The sequence below is a fragment of the Geotrypetes seraphini genome, chromosome 1 (assembly GCF_902459505.1).
Source record: "Geotrypetes seraphini chromosome 1, aGeoSer1.1, whole genome shotgun sequence".
In the NCBI taxonomy this organism is placed as follows: domain Eukaryota; kingdom Metazoa; phylum Chordata; class Amphibia; order Gymnophiona; family Dermophiidae; genus Geotrypetes; species Geotrypetes seraphini.
In genome coordinates this window covers 434,229,600-434,247,427 of record NC_047084.1, presented here as the reverse complement: position 1 = coordinate 434,247,427, position 17,828 = coordinate 434,229,600, and the positions used below count along the sequence as shown (strand labels likewise).

General features: G+C 43.8%; 1 protein-coding gene and 1 long non-coding RNA gene across 3 annotated transcripts in view; one reads left to right on the top strand and one right to left on the bottom strand.

The window, feature by feature from the left end:
- MLLT3 (MLLT3 super elongation complex subunit) overlaps window positions 1-17,828 on the bottom strand; it is a 604,203-nt gene that overhangs the window by 340,535 nt on the left and 245,840 nt on the right. The window lies entirely within an intron of this gene.
- LOC117347992 overlaps window positions 15,827-17,828 on the top strand; it is a 53,289-nt gene continuing 51,287 nt past the window's right edge. The window contains exon 1 of the long non-coding RNA XR_004536887.1: window positions 15,827-15,927. This is a non-coding gene — a long non-coding RNA (uncharacterized LOC117347992). The remainder of the gene's footprint in view (window positions 15,928-17,828) is intronic.

The window sequence follows — 17,828 nt, the reverse complement described above, 5'->3', positions numbered from 1 at the left end:
GGACGACACAAAGTTATTCAGAGTAATGAAGATGCAGGGGGATTGCAAAGATCTACAACGTGACATAATAAGGCTCGAGGAATGGGCATCGACGTGGCAGATGAGGTTCAATGTGGATAAGTATAAAGTGATGAATGTTGGTATCAAAAACCTCAAGCACGAGTACAGGATGTCCAGGGCAGTACTTGGAGAGACCTCCCAGGAAAGGGACTTTGGAGTTCTGATTGACAAGTTGATGAAGCCGTCTACACAATGTGCGGCGGCGGTGGCGAACAGAATGCTAGGAATGATAAAGAAGGGGATCACGAACAGATCGGAGAAGGTTATCATGCCACTGTACTGGGCCATGGTGCACCCTTCACTTGCAGTACTGCGTACAGCACTGGTCACCATACATGAAGAAAGACACAGTACTACTCGAGATGGTCCAGAGAAGAGCGACTAAGATGGTTAAGGAGTTGGAGGAGCTGCCGTACAGCGAAAGATTAGAGAAACTGGGCCTCTTCTCTCTCAATCAGAGGAGATTGAGAGGGGACATGATCGAAACATTCAAGGTACTGAAGGGGATAGACTTAGTAGATAAGGACAGGTTGTTCACCCTCTCCAAGGTAGAGAGAACGAGGGGGCACTCTCTAAAGTTGAAAGGGGTAGATTCTGTATAAACGTAAGGAAGTTCTTCTTCACCCAGAGAGTGGTGGAAAACTAGAACGCTCTCCCAGAGGCTGCCATAGGGGAAAACACCCTCCAGGGATTCAAGACAAAGTTAGACAAGTTCCTACTGAACAAGGACTTATGCTGGTAGGGCCAGTCTGTTAGGGCGCTGGTCTTTGACCAAAAGGGCCACCGCGTGAGCGGACTGCTGGGCATGATGGACCACTGATCTGACCCAGTAGCGGCATCTCTTATGTTCTTAAACACAAGAATACATTTCTCCTTTCAATAAAATACAGCAGAAAAGTTTCCAAATATGACTGATTAACCTATTAAGCTAGAGAAAGTTCACCTCACGATAATTATTTATCTATGTATTTCTAATAGTGTAACCAGGGGTTAAAATTAATTCTTGCCTCCTTTGAGGGGAGGGGCTTCTAGGCAATACATGAATTGATCTCCAGTAGGCCACATATGAAGCCTGGGTCTTGATTTTTGAGGTATCCAATTCAGACTTCCAGAGAAATCATGTTTTTTGTCATTGAAAGTTTTTGGGATGTAGGAGGTTGATTTAAACAGTTCCAATGGTTGAGGGGTCACCTGAAAAGCCTTACTGGACTAAAGGCTCCTTTTACTAAGGTGTGCTAGTGTTTTTAGCGTGCGCTGCATTACCGTACACGCTAACTCCGCGCTACACGTCAAGAACTAACACCAGCTCAATGCTAGCGTCTAGAGCACACAAAAACCACTAGCGCAGCTTAGTAAAAGGAGCCCTAAGTTAAGGTGGTTTTTGAACCATTCAGTTAATTGGATAATTTTAAAAGTATACTTTTGTGAGAAAATTGCCCAGAACCCATGTAAGTAGCGTAATTTTAAAAATCAGTATAGCTTGCCAGGCCTATGCTCCCAGACAGATTTCCTAGGGCATCTGGCCACCAAGTGGTATAAATTAATATCGGAATATTTGAACAAAAAAACAAAAACTAGTCAGAGACATTTGGAGCATTGAGATTAAGCAGAAGATTTCAGCTTCTCAATGGCCACGGATTTGGACTTGGAGGATGAGATGTACAGCATAAGCATCTATAAGACAAACATGTTTGTTTATTTTGTTGCATAGTATTTTTTGGATCCCAGTTCATTTGCAAAAATTAGACAGTTATAAATCTAATAGATGCTGGCATTGTCATCTTGATATAGGGACTTTGGATCATCTGTTACTCTATTGTCCTTTGATACTTAATTTTTAGATGTCGATATGGGGGTCAAATTAATGTTGTACTTGAGTCATCAATCCCATTGACTTATGAAGTCATAATATGTGGAACACTATTACATGTTAAACCCCCTATGGATCATTATAAATGCCGGCTTTTCTTAATTATGACGGGAATAGCCATGCAGATGATAACACGTAATTGGAAGAACTATGATCGCCTTAACTTCCCTTTTTGGTGGGCGAACTTATGCTCTAGCTACAAATATGAAAAAATGAATGCTGAGATATTGGGGCATAGTACTGTATTTAACTTGGTGTGGGGCCCATTGGCATCTTTTATTGCTTCTGTATAGTTGTCATTTCTCTTTAATTTTTGTCTGATTTCTTTACACATCCAGAGTGAGAGGGAGGGGGTGGGAATGTATTACTACTTTAAATAAGAGTGGGTTATTAGAAGGATAATTGCATTTATATTATTGATTAAGTAAAGGGGGTGGAGGAAAAGATTACTTTCAAATATTTGTAACTTCAAAGTGCTTTTCTTGATTTGGTATACATTCAGATTCATACGTATTACACCGTTACTACTTGAAGATCAATAAAGATTTATAAAAAATAAAAATAAAAAAGATTATACTAGTAAGAGTGAGTCTTTCAGTAGAAAACCATGATTTAAATCAAATCCACCCTGATTAGCCTAATGCAGAGCTTCCAAAATGGTCAGATCCCCAAATGGGGTCACGAAACCCACATTTGAGGCTATGACCTATGTGGGCTTTCCATAGTATTATTACCTCCAGAGGAGGCTGTAAGTTTCAGTTAGTGTCCCCCCCCCCCCAAGGTATGGTGGTAGGGGTTAAGTGAAATGCGCACTGACAGACGCCAGGTCCCAGGTTCAGTTCCCTCACAGATGACTCACCAGAAAGTAGAATAAAGAAGGCATAGCCAGAGGTGTTTGCATAAAGAATATATTATAGAAACTAGTATTTTAGCCCGTTACATTAACGGGTGCTAGAATATATGTCTGTCTGTCTGTCTTTATTTCCGTGTCTCTCTCTCTGTCCTGCTGTCTTTCTTTCTGTCTGTCTCTGTCCCTGGCCCCCTTTGTCTGTCTGTCTGTCTTTCTGTGTCTCTCGTTGTCCCTGTGTCTTTCTTCTTTTATTTCTGTCTCCCTTCCTCTTGCTGGCGGTAGAATATATGTCTGTGTTTCTTTCTGTTTCTCTCCATACTCTCATTCATCTTGTCATCTCCCTTTTGACCTCATACAAATGGCTCACCACTTTCAGAATACCCCTCCCTCTCTCCACTGGTCAGTCTATATCTCCCTGTCCCTTTCTCTTCATCCCCTAGCATCTTCTTATCCCAGCTCTCTGCCCTCCCATGGATTCTTTTTTCCTCCATTTTCTGTTGTTCTTCTTCCTTCCCCCCTTGATGCTGAACAATAAGATGGAGGGAAAAAAAGAGATGCTGCATCTCTCTCCCCTTTCCACCCCCAGACCTAACATTTCTCCCTCCCTTCCATCCCTAGGTCCAACTTCCCTCCCCCAGGTCCACCATCTCTCCCCAATAGTCCTCCCTTCAAGTATCTCTTTCCCCAGATCCAGCTTCTCTCCCTTCAGACCATTACCTACCATCTCTTTCTCTCCTCCGTTCCTGGCCCCATAAGCTGTCCCCCATGCCCAGTCTGGCACTTCTTTTAATACTCTCCCCCTTTACACTTTATAAAAATTAAAAAAAAGTTAATCCAGGGAATTTCCTAGGCCGAACATGTTCTCCCTCTTCTCTCCATTCCATTCCGATATTGCCTTCACCTTCTGTCTCGCTGGAAAATCCGCTGGCCTCAGCTGTGATTCAGGAACGTTGGCCGTGGCTCCCCTTCCTGCTTTCAATCTGCAGCGGTTCTCCCCCCCTTTCCCCCCCGGCGGAATGTTTCTGAATCGCAGCCGAGGGTGGTGGATTTTTCAGCAAAACAGAAGGCGAGGGCGACATCAGACCGGTCCCTTTCTCCTTCCCTACTTCCTTGTGCAGCAGCCGCAGCATTCCCTCTCCCTCCATTAACCGCGAGAGGAGCCTGCACACGGACCTAACAGGCCGAGCCTCCAGCAGTCTAACTACCCGGCGGCTCCTCTGACGATCGCCGCCTTCTCCGACGCAGGAGCGGCTCGTGAGAGGAGCCGCTGCAGCGTCTGTGAAGTTGAAAAAAACTTCGACCCGTTTCCGTGCTCGGCCGCGGCGGGCTACAGGTGCCGCGGCCTGCAGCCGCCGACATCCGTTTTGACTTTTTTTTTTTAAGTTGAAAGACGCGTTGGTGGCTCCTCTCATGATCCCCACCTGCGTCGGAAGTCCGACGCAGGCGGGGATCGTGAAAGTAGCCACCGCCGTGTCTTTCAAAGAATCGTAAGCCGCGCATGCGCACTTCCTATGTGTCGCTACAGCTCACAGAAAAGCGGCGCACACTTAGGAACTGCGCATGCGCGGCTTACCATTTTATTATATTAGATAGTCTTACAGAAAAGCAATATTTATAATCATTACAATTAAGCATTACAATTAAATAGAGAGCATAGCAGTTTCCCTGCCTTACAGAGTTCAGAGGCAAAGAGGGACATAGAAGCTTGCAGTTCTAGGAAGAGCCAGAGAGAGAGAAAAGGGGGATGGTGTAAGCTTCGTGTTCCATAGATAAAGGGAAGGATAGACAGAGAGAGGGAGAGCCATGACAGAACCAGAGTGCCAAGCAAAGAGCCAAGAGATAGCTAGATAGAAAGAGAGATCCATGTGTGCTGCAGAGAGCAGGCTTTTATACCTTGGAATCTTATTCTGAATAAAGAAAATATTGTATGTCCCAGTATCTTTCTGTTTAGAATTTGTAAACTGTTTGAAACAATGGTTAATTTAATTGCTAAGGAGGGTGAGATACCTGCAAGCATGGTGATGGGATTAAGTCTCTGGCTTCTTTGTCCCATTCAAGCAGGCCATTGTCCTAAGCACCCTCTTAATCAGACATTAACACCTTTTAGCTAGTCATGATTCAATCAGGGAAACTTAAAACATATCAGGGATACTTAAAACAGTTTCCCTGCACTAAGGGTCTATCTGCCTTCCCATGCCAGAGTCAGATTGATATAATTTCCCATAGGCCTCTAGGCTGACAGAGGCCTTACAATCATGGGGTCACAGCTCCAGAAAGATTATAGCAATGGGCTGACAACAGTAAAGCTCAGTTCCAATCCTGCTACTGCTTTCCTGAGGACTAGACTAATACTATTATTATTTCTTTTGATTGATTTGTTTTGTCATGTTGAAATGTTTTATATTGATGGATGCTTAATGTGGTACTTTAGTTAGATTGTGAGCCTTTTGGACAGATAGGGAAGTTTTAAGCACCTAATGACTATTATTGTAACCCGTTCTGGGCTCATGAGGAGGACAGGCTATAAAAATGAATAAATAAATAAATAAATGTGTTGATTACTTCCCACCCAATGCCAGCTCACAGAATCTTCAGCTCAATAACAAAGCTAGGAAGCCAACTAGGGGAGGAGGGAAGGTTGTGAGAATATCTGCCTGCTGCCCTCGGATAACACCTGCTACAAGTAAGCAACTGTGCTTTATCCAAGAACAAGCAGGCAGCACATTCTCATAAGTGGGACTCTCTAGCTGCCAGGATCATGCCTCTGAGCAGAGGGTTATTGACAACTACCATGAGCCTGGAAAAACCAAACAGGTCGGAGGGAAGTTGGCATCTTAGTGAAGAATAAACTTTGTAGAACTGTTTGACCAAACTGACTATCTGGAATGATTCTCCAAACAGTAGTGGGATGTGAAAGTATGAATTGAGACCAGGTGGCTGCTTTACAGATATCCTCAATAGGAGCAGAACGTGGATGAGCTACTGAAGTCGCCATTGCTTGAACTTTGTGTGCCATGATACAGCCTCCAAGCCTCAGCCCAGCCCGAGCACAGCAAAAAGGAGATAACAGTCTGCCAGCCATGTGGAAATGTTTCCTTTGATGACAAGAGTTCCAAGTCTTTTTGGATCAAAATACAAAACAGTTGTGTGGAAGCTCTGTGAGGTTTGGTGCGATCTAAGTAATAAGCAAAAATACATTTACAATCCAATGTATGGAATGTCACTTCACCAGGGTGAGAATGTGGTCTTGAAAAGAAGAGCAGGATAACTATGGACTAATTTAGATGAAACTCTGAGACAATCTTCGAGAGGAACTTAGGATAAGTGCAAAGAACTACTCAATCATGGAATGTTGTATCTGCCCCATAAAAAAAAAAAAGAACCTCCCCCTGATGACGGACCCGCTGATACCGCAATTTGCAGGAGGGAAGCCCACTCCCTCCTACCACCAGCCCCACCGAACCCCCAACACCCTTCCCTCACACACACTTCTGGGCTACCTCCCCCCCCTCCCCCGGACCCCCTCATTTACCGAGCAGCAGCAGTAGCAAATCACAAGAGACAGTGCTGAAAACAGGCTGCTCATGGCCAGCCCAGGCAGGGCGTTTCCTCTTCATTGGAAGTGACATGTCGGAGGAAAGGCCCTGCTGGAGTTGGCCACAAGCAGCCTGTTTTCAGCGCTGTCTGCTGACCAGCTGCCACTGCTGCTTCAGGTAAGGGAGGGAAGGGAGTTCATGGCTCAGGACCACTGCCGCTGCATTTGGGCTGAGGGGTTTCGTGGCTCAGGACCACTGCTGCTGCTTCAAGGCTGGAGGGGAGGAGGTTTTCGCTCAGGACTGCTGCCACTTCAGGAATGATTTTTATTTTTTATTTCTGCTAGGTGGATGAGAGTATCAGTTGCTTGAATGCCAGTTAATCGGGATTCTACGGTATCATGAATCTAACAGGCATAAAAACAAATGTGTATGGATTTCTGTGACTATTAGTTTTATCAATCTTAGATTCATGAAGTAGAATGTAAAGCGGCAACCACAAAACCAACAAAATCAAACCAAGTGTGATCGTTGCTTATTTTCCATAGTGGCCATGTCCTCGTTTTTGATCTATTAAAATTAAATAGAGAACAAACAGTTTGAAACTGATATAAAACAGTTCAGAATAGCCACAACCACCTCAGGAAACTCAAATTTACAAGAAAAGTATTGCAGTATTATAACCCAAGCAGAGCTCCATGGAAAAAAAAAATCCAAAATGCAAGCTTTCCATTGTGTTTTCTAATTTTCAGATATGCCAGTTTAGACCCTTCTGACTTTTGCCAGATCTTTTCAAACCAAGAGGGACTCCCTCATTATTTGTCTAAGTCGCCTGCAGGAACACAAATAAATCAAAGCCCATAGAACAGAACCGGGGCTTGACTCTCCGCTCCATCCTGTCATGGGTCTGCAAGCTGACAGCATTTTTGAAGGCCTCTGCACGCACATGTGCCCTGACAATGAAAACATAAACAATATCACTTTACATAGCTCATTTAAAATCAGCTCCAGCAGTCTGATTCTGCAAACGCCAGGCGTGACAACTCTAAATGGCCTGTATGAAGGAATGTGTTTCTGAGCTGTCAGACATCACTCCATTCATACGCTCTACTTTTCTGAAGTTTTTAAAAAAACCACACACATACACACACCAATTCTCCCTCTTGCCTTCAATTATTTCACATCAAGTTTCTCTTTCAGGCAATTTTGTACCAATTACCTTGTCACTGCATAGCAGCAGTCTTGCAGCTTTTGTTCTGATCAATCTCTGAAATGAAAAGCTTATGTTTCTGTGGCTTAACCTTTTCCTTCCCTCAGTTTAGGACAATATTGCACTATTTTTGAATGCTTTCAGAAGCTGCTCACACTATAAGGCTAAGGTAATAAGCTGTAAATTGAAGCTCGGTGCAGCTTCCTCAAATACATGTAAAAAAAAAAAAAAAAAAAAAAATACTGCAGCCAAAGCTATAACCAAATGGTTCACAATAATTTATGCATAATTGGTCACATGGATGCATATTAGTTGCAGAATCAATAGGAGGAAATTTATTTTCACTCAGAGAAAGCTCTGGAACGCTTTTGGCAGAGGTTGTGGTAAGAGCGGATAGCGTAACTGGTTTTAAAAAAAGGTTTGGACAATTACCTGGAGGAAAAGTCCATAGTCTGTTATTGAGAAAGATTTGGGGGATGCCATTGCTTGCCCTCGATCGGTAGCATGGAATGTTGCTACTTCTTGGGTTTTGGTCAGATACTAGGGACCTGGATTGGCTACTGGGCTTGATGGACCATTGGTCTGACCTAGTAAGGCTATTCTTATGTTCTTATAATACTTTAGGCCCTTGAATTACCGTATTTTCACATAGATAACACGCACCCGTGTAAAACGTGCACACGGGTATAGCGCGCGAAAAACACAACTTTATGTACAGAAATTTTTATATACTGCGCACACACGTATACCGCGCATGCTGCCCAACTCTCCTTTCACCCGCCCCGACTCTCCTTTCGCCCGCCCCGACTCTCCTCTCCCCCTTGAAGTCCTGTCCCCACCCTGAAAACCTGATACCCCCCCGACGTTCGATTCACCACCCCCCCTCGCAGGACCGCTCGCACCCCCACCCCGAAGGACCGCCGACTCCCCGACAATATCGGGCCAGAAGGGAGCCCAAACCCTCCTGGCCACAGCGACCCCCTACCCCCACCCCGCACTACATTACGGGCAGGAGGGATCCCAGGCCCTCCTGCCCTCGACGCAAACCCCCCTCCCTCCAACGACCGCCCCCCCCCCAAGAACCTCCGACCGCCCCCCCAGCCGACCTGCGACCCCCCTGGCCGACCCCCACGACACCCCCACCCCCCTTCCCCGTACCTTTGGTAGTTGGCCGGACAGACGGGAGCCAAACCCGCCTGTCCGGCAGGCAGCCAACGACGGAATGAGGCCGGATTGGCCCATCCGTCCCAAAGCTCCGCCTACTGGTGGGGCCTAAGGCGCGTGGGCCAATCAGAATAGGCCCTGGAGCCTTAGGTCCCACCTGGGGGCGCGGCCTGAGGCACATGGGCCCAACCCGACCATGTGGCCAAGGCCCCGCCCCCAGGAGGGACCTAAGGCTCCAGGGCCTATTCTGATTGGCCCACGCGCCTTAGGCCCCACCAGTAGGCAGAGCTTTGGGACGGATGGGCTAATCCGGCCTCATTCCGTCATTGGCTGCCTGCCGGACAGGCGGGTTTGGCTCCCGTCTGTCCGGCCAACTACCAAAGGTACGGGGAAGGGGGGTGGGGGTGTCGTGGGGGTCGGCCAGGGGGGTCGCGGGTCGGCTGGGGGGGCGGTCGGAGGTTCTTGGGGGGGGCGGTCGTTGGAGGGAGGGGGATTTGCGTCGAGGGCAGGAGGGCCTGGGATCCTTCCTGCCCGTAATGTAGTGCGGGGTGGGGGTAGGGGGTCGCCGTGGCCAGGAGGGTTTGGGCTCCCTCCTGGCCCGATATTGTCGGGGAGTTGGGGAGTCGGCCGGGCAAGAGGGCTTGGCCTCCCTCTTGCTCCGATCGTGGATGCGGGTGCGGGTGGGAGCGCGTGCGAGCGGTCGTTCGGGGTGGGGGTGCGAGCGGTCCTGCTGGGGGGGGTGAATCGGGCGTCGGGCGGGGTGGGAACTATGTAGAAAAACTTTTGTATACCGCGCTCACGCGTATAACGCACGAGGGGTATGCGCGGTAGGTAAAAACGCATATAACGCGCACGTTATATGCGTGAAAATACGGTACATGTGCATACATTTGCATATTTCCATATCTGGAATGCTATTCTACACAGAATTATCATCAGTATGTATTATTTAAACTTCTGCAGTCAATACTTATCATGTGCTTCACAGGCAAGCACCTCTCTCTTAACCTAGCATTCAGTAATAAAAATGGTGACGGGACTAAATCGCGCGAGACAACGGCGCGCTGACAACTGAGCGCAAGGTTGACAGCGTGCCAAAGAAAAGCACTATTTTAAAGGGCTCCGATGGGGGGTGTAGGGGGGAACCCCTCCCCCACTTTACTTAACAGACATTGCGCTGGCAATGTGGGGGGGTTTGGGGGGGTTGTAACTCCCCACATTATACTTAAAACTGAATTTTTTTCCCTAAAAAACAGGCAAAAAGTTCAGTTTCAAGTATAATGAGGGGGGTTACAACCCCCCAAACCCCCCACAACGCCAGCGCGATGTCTGTTAAGTAAAATAGGGGGGTTCCCCACCAACACCCCCCGTCGGAACCCTTTAAAATAGTGCTTTTCTTCGTAGCGCCGTCAACCTTGCGCTCAGTTGTCTGTGCGCCGTTGACTCGCGCGATTTTGTCTATGACCCATAAAATCACTCCAGTTCCTCATCAGATCTTTCAAGTCCCCCCCCCCCCCATTCAGCAAGAGAATTTAGCCTTAGAGAGTCATCTCCCATGCTTCCACTCAAAGTAGGGTTAAAAACCAATAGCAAGAAAAAATGCCATTCTGCAATACAGGTGAGGGGTTGGGCAAGAACAGCTCTGGTTTAGTTACTGCTATGGCCTCGGGGAAGACTGTGTGTCTGAAGAACATGAAAATACCAATAAACACCTGTACATGTTGTTCTGCACATAAATATGAGCCTTTCAAAAGTTTGATGTGCAAGGCTAATATTTATGTTTGTCCAGATGTGTGCTGACATTTTTTTCCTTCAGACATGCAAATAGTGAAGCTTCCCCTACCATAGAACCATTGTGTGCATGTATCCAGCAGGCTTTCTTTCATAAATGTAGCTCACAGGTTCTGCATGCTTCATTTTTCATCTCATTAGATTTCTGCATCGCCATGGCATATTTTCTTGTTCTGCATGTGATAAAAGCCACTCGCTAAGCCATTGGCACATGGCTTTAATATGTGGCTTTCTGCACAGACTCCTCCAACTCTGAAAGCAATGCTAATGGCTCACTCACCCTCTCTTAAATGCTCTTTGTCTCCACTTCTATTATTCATTTAAGTAACTGTCATCTTGAGAGAAACAAGAAAAACCTTTCTCTTTTATTGCCTTATCTTCAGAGGACTTGATGTAGAAACAGAGCCAGGTCAGCAGGGCTGTAGCCAGATCTGTGCAGCTGGTATGGCAACACAGGAACCAAGGGAGGCTGGAGCACCCAAATTCCACTCCATCCATTGGCTTCCCTTGCTTAGCTGTGACACGGTAGGCAGGGTGGGAATTACTGGGAGGGTGCCACACAAGGTGTGGTCCCAGGTCACTACGCTTCTGCATGTCAGAGCTGCTGGGGAAAAGGAGAAAGCTATAGATAGAAACAAAATGCAACTTTTGAGGATTGGGTGGCACAAAAAAATAGACTATGAGTATGACCGATGAGAACAAGAGGGACTTCTGGGAATAAGCCAAGAGGAGTCTGAGAGAAAGTGACTGCAGAGGACAGGGTGTGGGGGACGGACTGGTGGGGACTGAAGGGCTGGAGAAAAAGCAATTTACATGAATATCTCTCTATATCAGTTGATGCCCTACTGTTCCATCCTCTCCATTGCCTCATGTGTAAACTTAACTTGTAAGTTTTCTGGGAAGAAACATATTGACAGTACCTGGGTTTCTTCCCTTCTAGATTTTCAAGACTTATCAATCCCCTTGAAAGGAAAGTGAAAAAAAATACAGATTCAACTGAAGAGGAAGTAGGGTGCGAACCAGAAACAAAATACATCAGTTCATATAAACACAGAACTAGATTCTATCAAGACTGGTCCAAAATATCGAACTTTGTTTTTCCTGTCAAAGCAGAGGCATACACTTTCCAATGTACTACATGCAATATGAATTTCAGCTATTCACACATGGGAGAAGAGAACATCAAGACAATATGCCATCAAAATCTCATCGAAAAAGAAACGAACACTTCATATGTCTCAATGATCTCATCTCCAAGAAAATCACACGTTCTTGACGGAACATTGTCATCGATCTTCCTAGCCATCTTTGCAGCTGAAGACCATCACAGCCCTTTAATATTAACTGTCTTCACAGACTGTACCATTGCACTGAGTTACTCTACTGGCAAAACAAAAACTGCTTGTAGTAATTACTGAAGAATTTAAAGAGCAACTTGGATTTCATATGAGCCTTCAACCTTACTTTCTGTTAGCTGATAGATCAAAGGACATCAGTGTTGAGAAAATGAATAGCAACAAGCAAAAAACAAAAGGAATTGACCCCAAAATATCCACAAAGAAGAAAATCCAGAGAAAACAAAAAAAAACTCTGTGGAGTGATGATGATAATAATTTCATCCACTAGTCCGCTAGGGATACAGGACCCAACACGGTGTCTCACGTCCAGTTCACCACACAATTGTTTCCCACGTTCTCACCTTTATAGGATCTCCAGGGACCCCTGAAGAAGACTTTTTGTCGAAACGCGTACCGTGTTGGGTCCTGTATCCCTAGCGGACTAGGTCCTTTAACACTCTTATGTGGATGATATACTTTTATGTGGATGGAATTATTTTATGTGGATGATTTTAGTGTACCTTTGGAACTTTGATACTTTCAAATAAAGTCCATTTGGGAACATCGTCACTCCACAGAGTTTTTTTGGTTTTCTCTTGAGAAAATTAATCCCATCGCAGTCAGTATTTTTCATGCGGCAATGCAATGTGTTTGTGATGAATTTCTTGACATGGGCATAAACACTAGCTGCAACAGCAAAAGCAATCTTTTCTGAGAGTCTGTGCTAGAAGAATGCAATATTTCCTGGTCAAATGTGGAGGATTTCAACTTGGTAACACAAGTGTAAATCCGGAAGAAGAAATTCCATCAATATCAGGGGAGAAATTAAAAAAAATATAAATTTCATTTTATGGGATATTCTTGCCATATTCTCAAAACACGGCATCCATCAGCTGTGAAAGAGTTCCAGGCTACTGCAAACTTCAACATCGAAAATATGGCAGTTGATCTTCACTACTGGTTTGACAAAAAGTACAAAACAAAAAAGTAAATTATTTCTGCAGTTCTGAATATAACTAAGTCATCCAGCATGTTTCTATTAAGTGGCTGAGCCTAGAAAATTCAGTAAATAAATTTTTTTTTAAATGTATGTTGGCTGCCACTCATATTTTCTAAGAATCATGAAGTTTTAATCAGGTCAGAGACCAGATTTAAAAGTCAAAGAATAGCATAAGAAGACCCAGTGACAGAAGTATATTTATTCTTTCCTTGCATTTTCAAATTTCAAGAAGTTTCTTCAGCAAGAATATTTACGTCAGATGCCAAGCTTCATTAAAAAGCTACTGCAAAGATTTGTACAGATACCTTTCAAAGATAAAGACAAATCGCTATCAAATTATGCTCTTCATACCGATACGGTGACCAGGCAAACCACACAGAAGCTGGAAAATGAGGGTAACATGACTTAAAAACATCTATAGAATTTCTACTCTGGAGCAAGGAGTCCAGTATGCTATGGATCGTTTGCCCTTCACAATACATTTTACTTCAGAATGATTGCTTCTTTGATTTCATTCTGCAAAAGGAAAAATTTATCAATTACAGATGTTGAATATTTTGTTGGAAGATATGAAATTCTAGAATTTTCAGTCTGATGAAGATAAACCTGTAGAAGCATTCAGACTTTCAGCACTTAAACGATGGAAGATATTCTAAAAGAATTTATGGACACATGTCAAGAGATTAAATTATACACGATGATGAAACCTTTCAATACATCCAGATGGACATCATTTGGAGCTATTTTGCTCAGCTGAAGGTTACGGGCACTAAGCAGCTCAGGTTTCACAGACTTTTCAGAGGATGGAAACTACACTTGTTCTAACCCCATTCTAACACCTGTGAAGAAAGGGTATTTATTACTATTTGAGAGGGGGGAGGCAAAGTACATGCTTTTTCCAGCCTTTGTTTGAATGGGATTCTGTCTAGCTTTATGACCATTAATATGCATAATCTTGAATCTTATCACACCTTTAAACTCAAAATATCTCTCCTTCTTAAAACCAGGAAAGCAACATGGCAAGATAACAATGGTCACAGTATATGATTTAAGTCATTTCTGGGCCCCTTTTACAAAGCTGCGGTAGCAATTCCAGTTTGGCATATGTAACACAGCCTATTCAGTTCCTATGGGCATTTGCCGCGCTGGGACTCCCTACTACAGCTTTATAAAAGGGGCTCTCTGTGAGACTTTTGGCAGATTCCTAAACAGAAACAGAGAATTTATTGGTAGAAATAGGCCATTTGGCTCGCTACAGTGTAAATCAATAGATACCCAAAAAACATCAGGCCTTCCCTCAACTGGGAGTTTTATTGCAGTTTTATAATCCTGTCTTTATATAGGTTGTAAACTACAGGCAGAGTGGGAACAGTATTTAATGACGAGATCTAGGGCAGGGGTAGGCAATTCTGGTCCTCGAGAGCCGGAGCCAGGTCAGGTTTTCAGGATATCCACAATGAATATGTACGAGATGGATTTGCATGCACTACCTCCTTGAGATGCAAATCTATCTCATGCATATTTATTGTGAATATCCTGAAAATCTGACCTGGCTCCGGTTCTCGAGGACCGGAATTACTTACCCTGCTCTAGGGGAAGAGATGGAACTGGGAATATTTAAAAAAGTATCTGGCAAAACTGGTGAGCCCTAGAGTTGGTGCAAAAATAGAGAGAGGGGACACAGGGATTCATCCAGAGATAATACAAGTCTGTTTCTGCTCAACAAAACAGCATTAATTAAAACATTTTGCAAAGCATTACAAAGCAAAATAAAACCTGTGTGAAACCGGCATCAGTAATTCAAAAATTACTCAATTTGTAAGTTTTACACTACTATAATAAATTCTTCTTCTCCCTGATCATAAGGGACAGTGGAAATAATCAAGATGTTTGACCCTCCAGACATGTCCAAGACAGAAAGTGGGCTAACGAACTGACAGATTGGACATCAAGACTACCATTCCTGTTTACAAGAAAGATTAGCAAAGGTAAGAACACAATCTTCCATTCTAGTGCAACAGGAATATCAGTCTTGACCAATGGGATGTACCAAAACAGTCCCCAGTGCCTAAGAGGGACAAGTGAGCCTGCTGTCAATACCGTAGAACCAAACTCTGCATCCCTTCTGGCTGTTACATCCACCCTTTAGAACTTGGCAAAAAAGTGGAGGGACCATGTGTCTGCTCTAGCTTCCACCAAGGACAATGCCACCTCTCTGGTAGAGTGTGCTTTTACTCCCATGGGATACTGTTTTCTACTCCTAATATAGACTGAAGAAATTGCTAGTCAAATCCATCTTGAAATGGTTGTTTTGATGCCTACTGTCCCCGTCGTGCTGCACTCAGGAACACAAAGAGATGATCCAATAGGTGAAACTCGTTCGTCACCTCTAAATAATGAAGAAGCTCCTACAACTTGGCTGTAAAGAGTAAAACTAAGGAAATTTAGCACAGCTCAGAGAGGAGGAGGAGGAGCTGTAGAATATATAAATTAGGCTCTCTACAGACTTCGCAATAAAGTACGGTAAATACCCGTTGGTCAAGGCTGATATTCCTGTTGCACTAGAGCTTTAGTACTGCTAACCCTACTCATTCTATGCTTCCAGCACTCTGGTCGACGCTCAAAGTCTGGGCAGTAAAGCCACAATGCAAACCCCATCGCGCAACACTAAAGCAGAAAACAGCTAACTAATGCTCAAAGCAAATGACTTTCATATTTTATGTGCAGAAAACTTGCGCCATTAGACCAAAAGCAAGGGGAGAAATGTGCCTGACGCAAGTGCACCAAAGTTTCATAGTGTACATGTCCAGGCAAAATCAGACGTACACAAACACATCGGCACGGTTCTTCTGCGCCTTTAAATGTGGACTTTTCAGAAATTGTTTGCACTTAACATTTTTGAAAGGCTCATATTTAAGTACATAAAATCAGGCACCAATGTGTGCTTTCACTTTCGGTTTTGCTTGGACTTGCATGGATTTTTTTCAGCACTTAGAAGCTGCACAGACTTCCTTCTGTTCCTAAAAGACACGAAAACTGGAAGTTTAATATGAGAAACTGAGAAGAAATTCTCTCCCAAAACCCCTCATCACTGTCCTTCAGCTTCATAACAGTAAGTCTTCAGCATTATGGTTCATCATTTGCTTCTGGGCATTGCAGCACTGCTATCCTAGCATTAAGATCTCACTATGTTATTTCCCTGCTGCAAACCCGAATATGTAACCTCTCAGGAAACTTCAATCTCTCATGTATTCTTTCCCCATATAACTCCAATCTCTTATGTAACTTTTCTCTTCATGCATTCTGTAATTCACTGATTGTCCAGCCTTCTTTCGATGTGAACCGCCTAGAAGTCGTTTGACTATGGTGGTATAGAAAAATAAAGTTATTATTATTATCATTATCATCCGTTTAAATACATTATAATGCAATTTGTGGCCATCTATGGCACACATGTTAGCAGCGCTTGAACCCTCTGAGCATCTGGGGTTAATTCTTTTACTACTGGTGCTAGGGTTTGAGCACTGACACTCCCTCCCAAGTAAATCATTTGATCTACACTTCTACTGTGCATCACACAAGAAGCAAAGAGTGCTGCAAGTAAGCCCAGTACTAGTGTTTAAATACTTTTTTGGGAATGATTGAGATTAGAGGAAAGTCAAAGATATAAAAAAAAAAATTAGGTACATACAAAGGATGAGCCTCAGGAGTAGCAGGAGAACAGAGTTCATTTTTTTTAGTTAAGCTGCTGTGCATCTTTTTTCTGAGAAACGATAAGTGACAGGATCTAACAACCAGGTATAAAGCTCTGGTGAAATAAATAAATGTACAGTATATTAAAAAGCCTCCTGATCTGACTACATGTAATTTGCTCATTCATTCATTTCTTAAAAGTGAATGTTTTATTTAAGAAATCTTACCAGTAAAATAATCTGCAAAAAAAAAGAAAAAAAACATTCTGGGAGACTTGCACAATTTCAGAATTTGGCACTTTGGAGTATTATGGTAGCCTTTCATTGTGCCTTTTTTTTTTTTTTGCTGATTTTTAACTGGTACATTTTCCTCCATATAATTTTTCCCCTTCCTTATGTTGAAGAAAAGTAAATATGTGTGCAAAGATGAACTATTGTGGTGGGGGAAAATTGGAACTTGTATCCAATTTTTTTTATTTGGAGTTTTATAACCACACTCAAAACAGTTTACATACAGGTACTTCAAGAATTTTCCCTATCTGTCCCGGTGGGTCACAATCTATCTAATGTACCTGGGGCAGTGGAGGATTAAGTGACTTCCCAGGGTCACAGGGAGCAGCATGGGGTTTTAACCCGCAACCCAGAGTACTAAGGCTGTAGCTCTAACCACTATGCCACACTGTTCTACAAAAAAACAAAAAGCACAGTTACTTACCTTAATATGTGTTATCCAGGGACAACAAGCAGATATTCCCACATGTGGGTGACGTCATTCATAGAGCCCGGTACAGACTGTGCTAAAAGTGTACTGTCACTTTAAACTTCTCAAGAAGCTTTGAGACTGCCTGCACCATGCACATGCGAGTGGCTTCCTGCCCAACATCGGCTCACTGATCCTCAGTTTTGTAAGCAAGCTAAAACGCCAACCAGAAGAGGTAGGAGGGATGTGAGAATATCTGCTTGCAATCCCCAGATAATACCTGTTACAATAAGTAACTGTACTTTATCCTAGGACAAGCAGGCAGCATATTCTCACTTGATGGACTCCCTAGCTTACTGAATGAGATGGTAGGAAAAACTAAATTCTCTAAAACTGCTCGGCTGAGATGACCATCTCATCTGAAATAGGATTCTAAACAGTAGTGAGATATAAAATGTATGAATTGAGGACCAAGTAGCTGCTTTGCAAATATCTTCAAAGGGAGTGGAACACAAAAAAGCCACTGAAACTGCCATAGCTTGGACTTTGTGTGCTGTAACACGTCCCTCGAGTTGCAGCCCAGCCTGAGCATAGCAGAAGGAAATGCAGGCCGCTAACCAT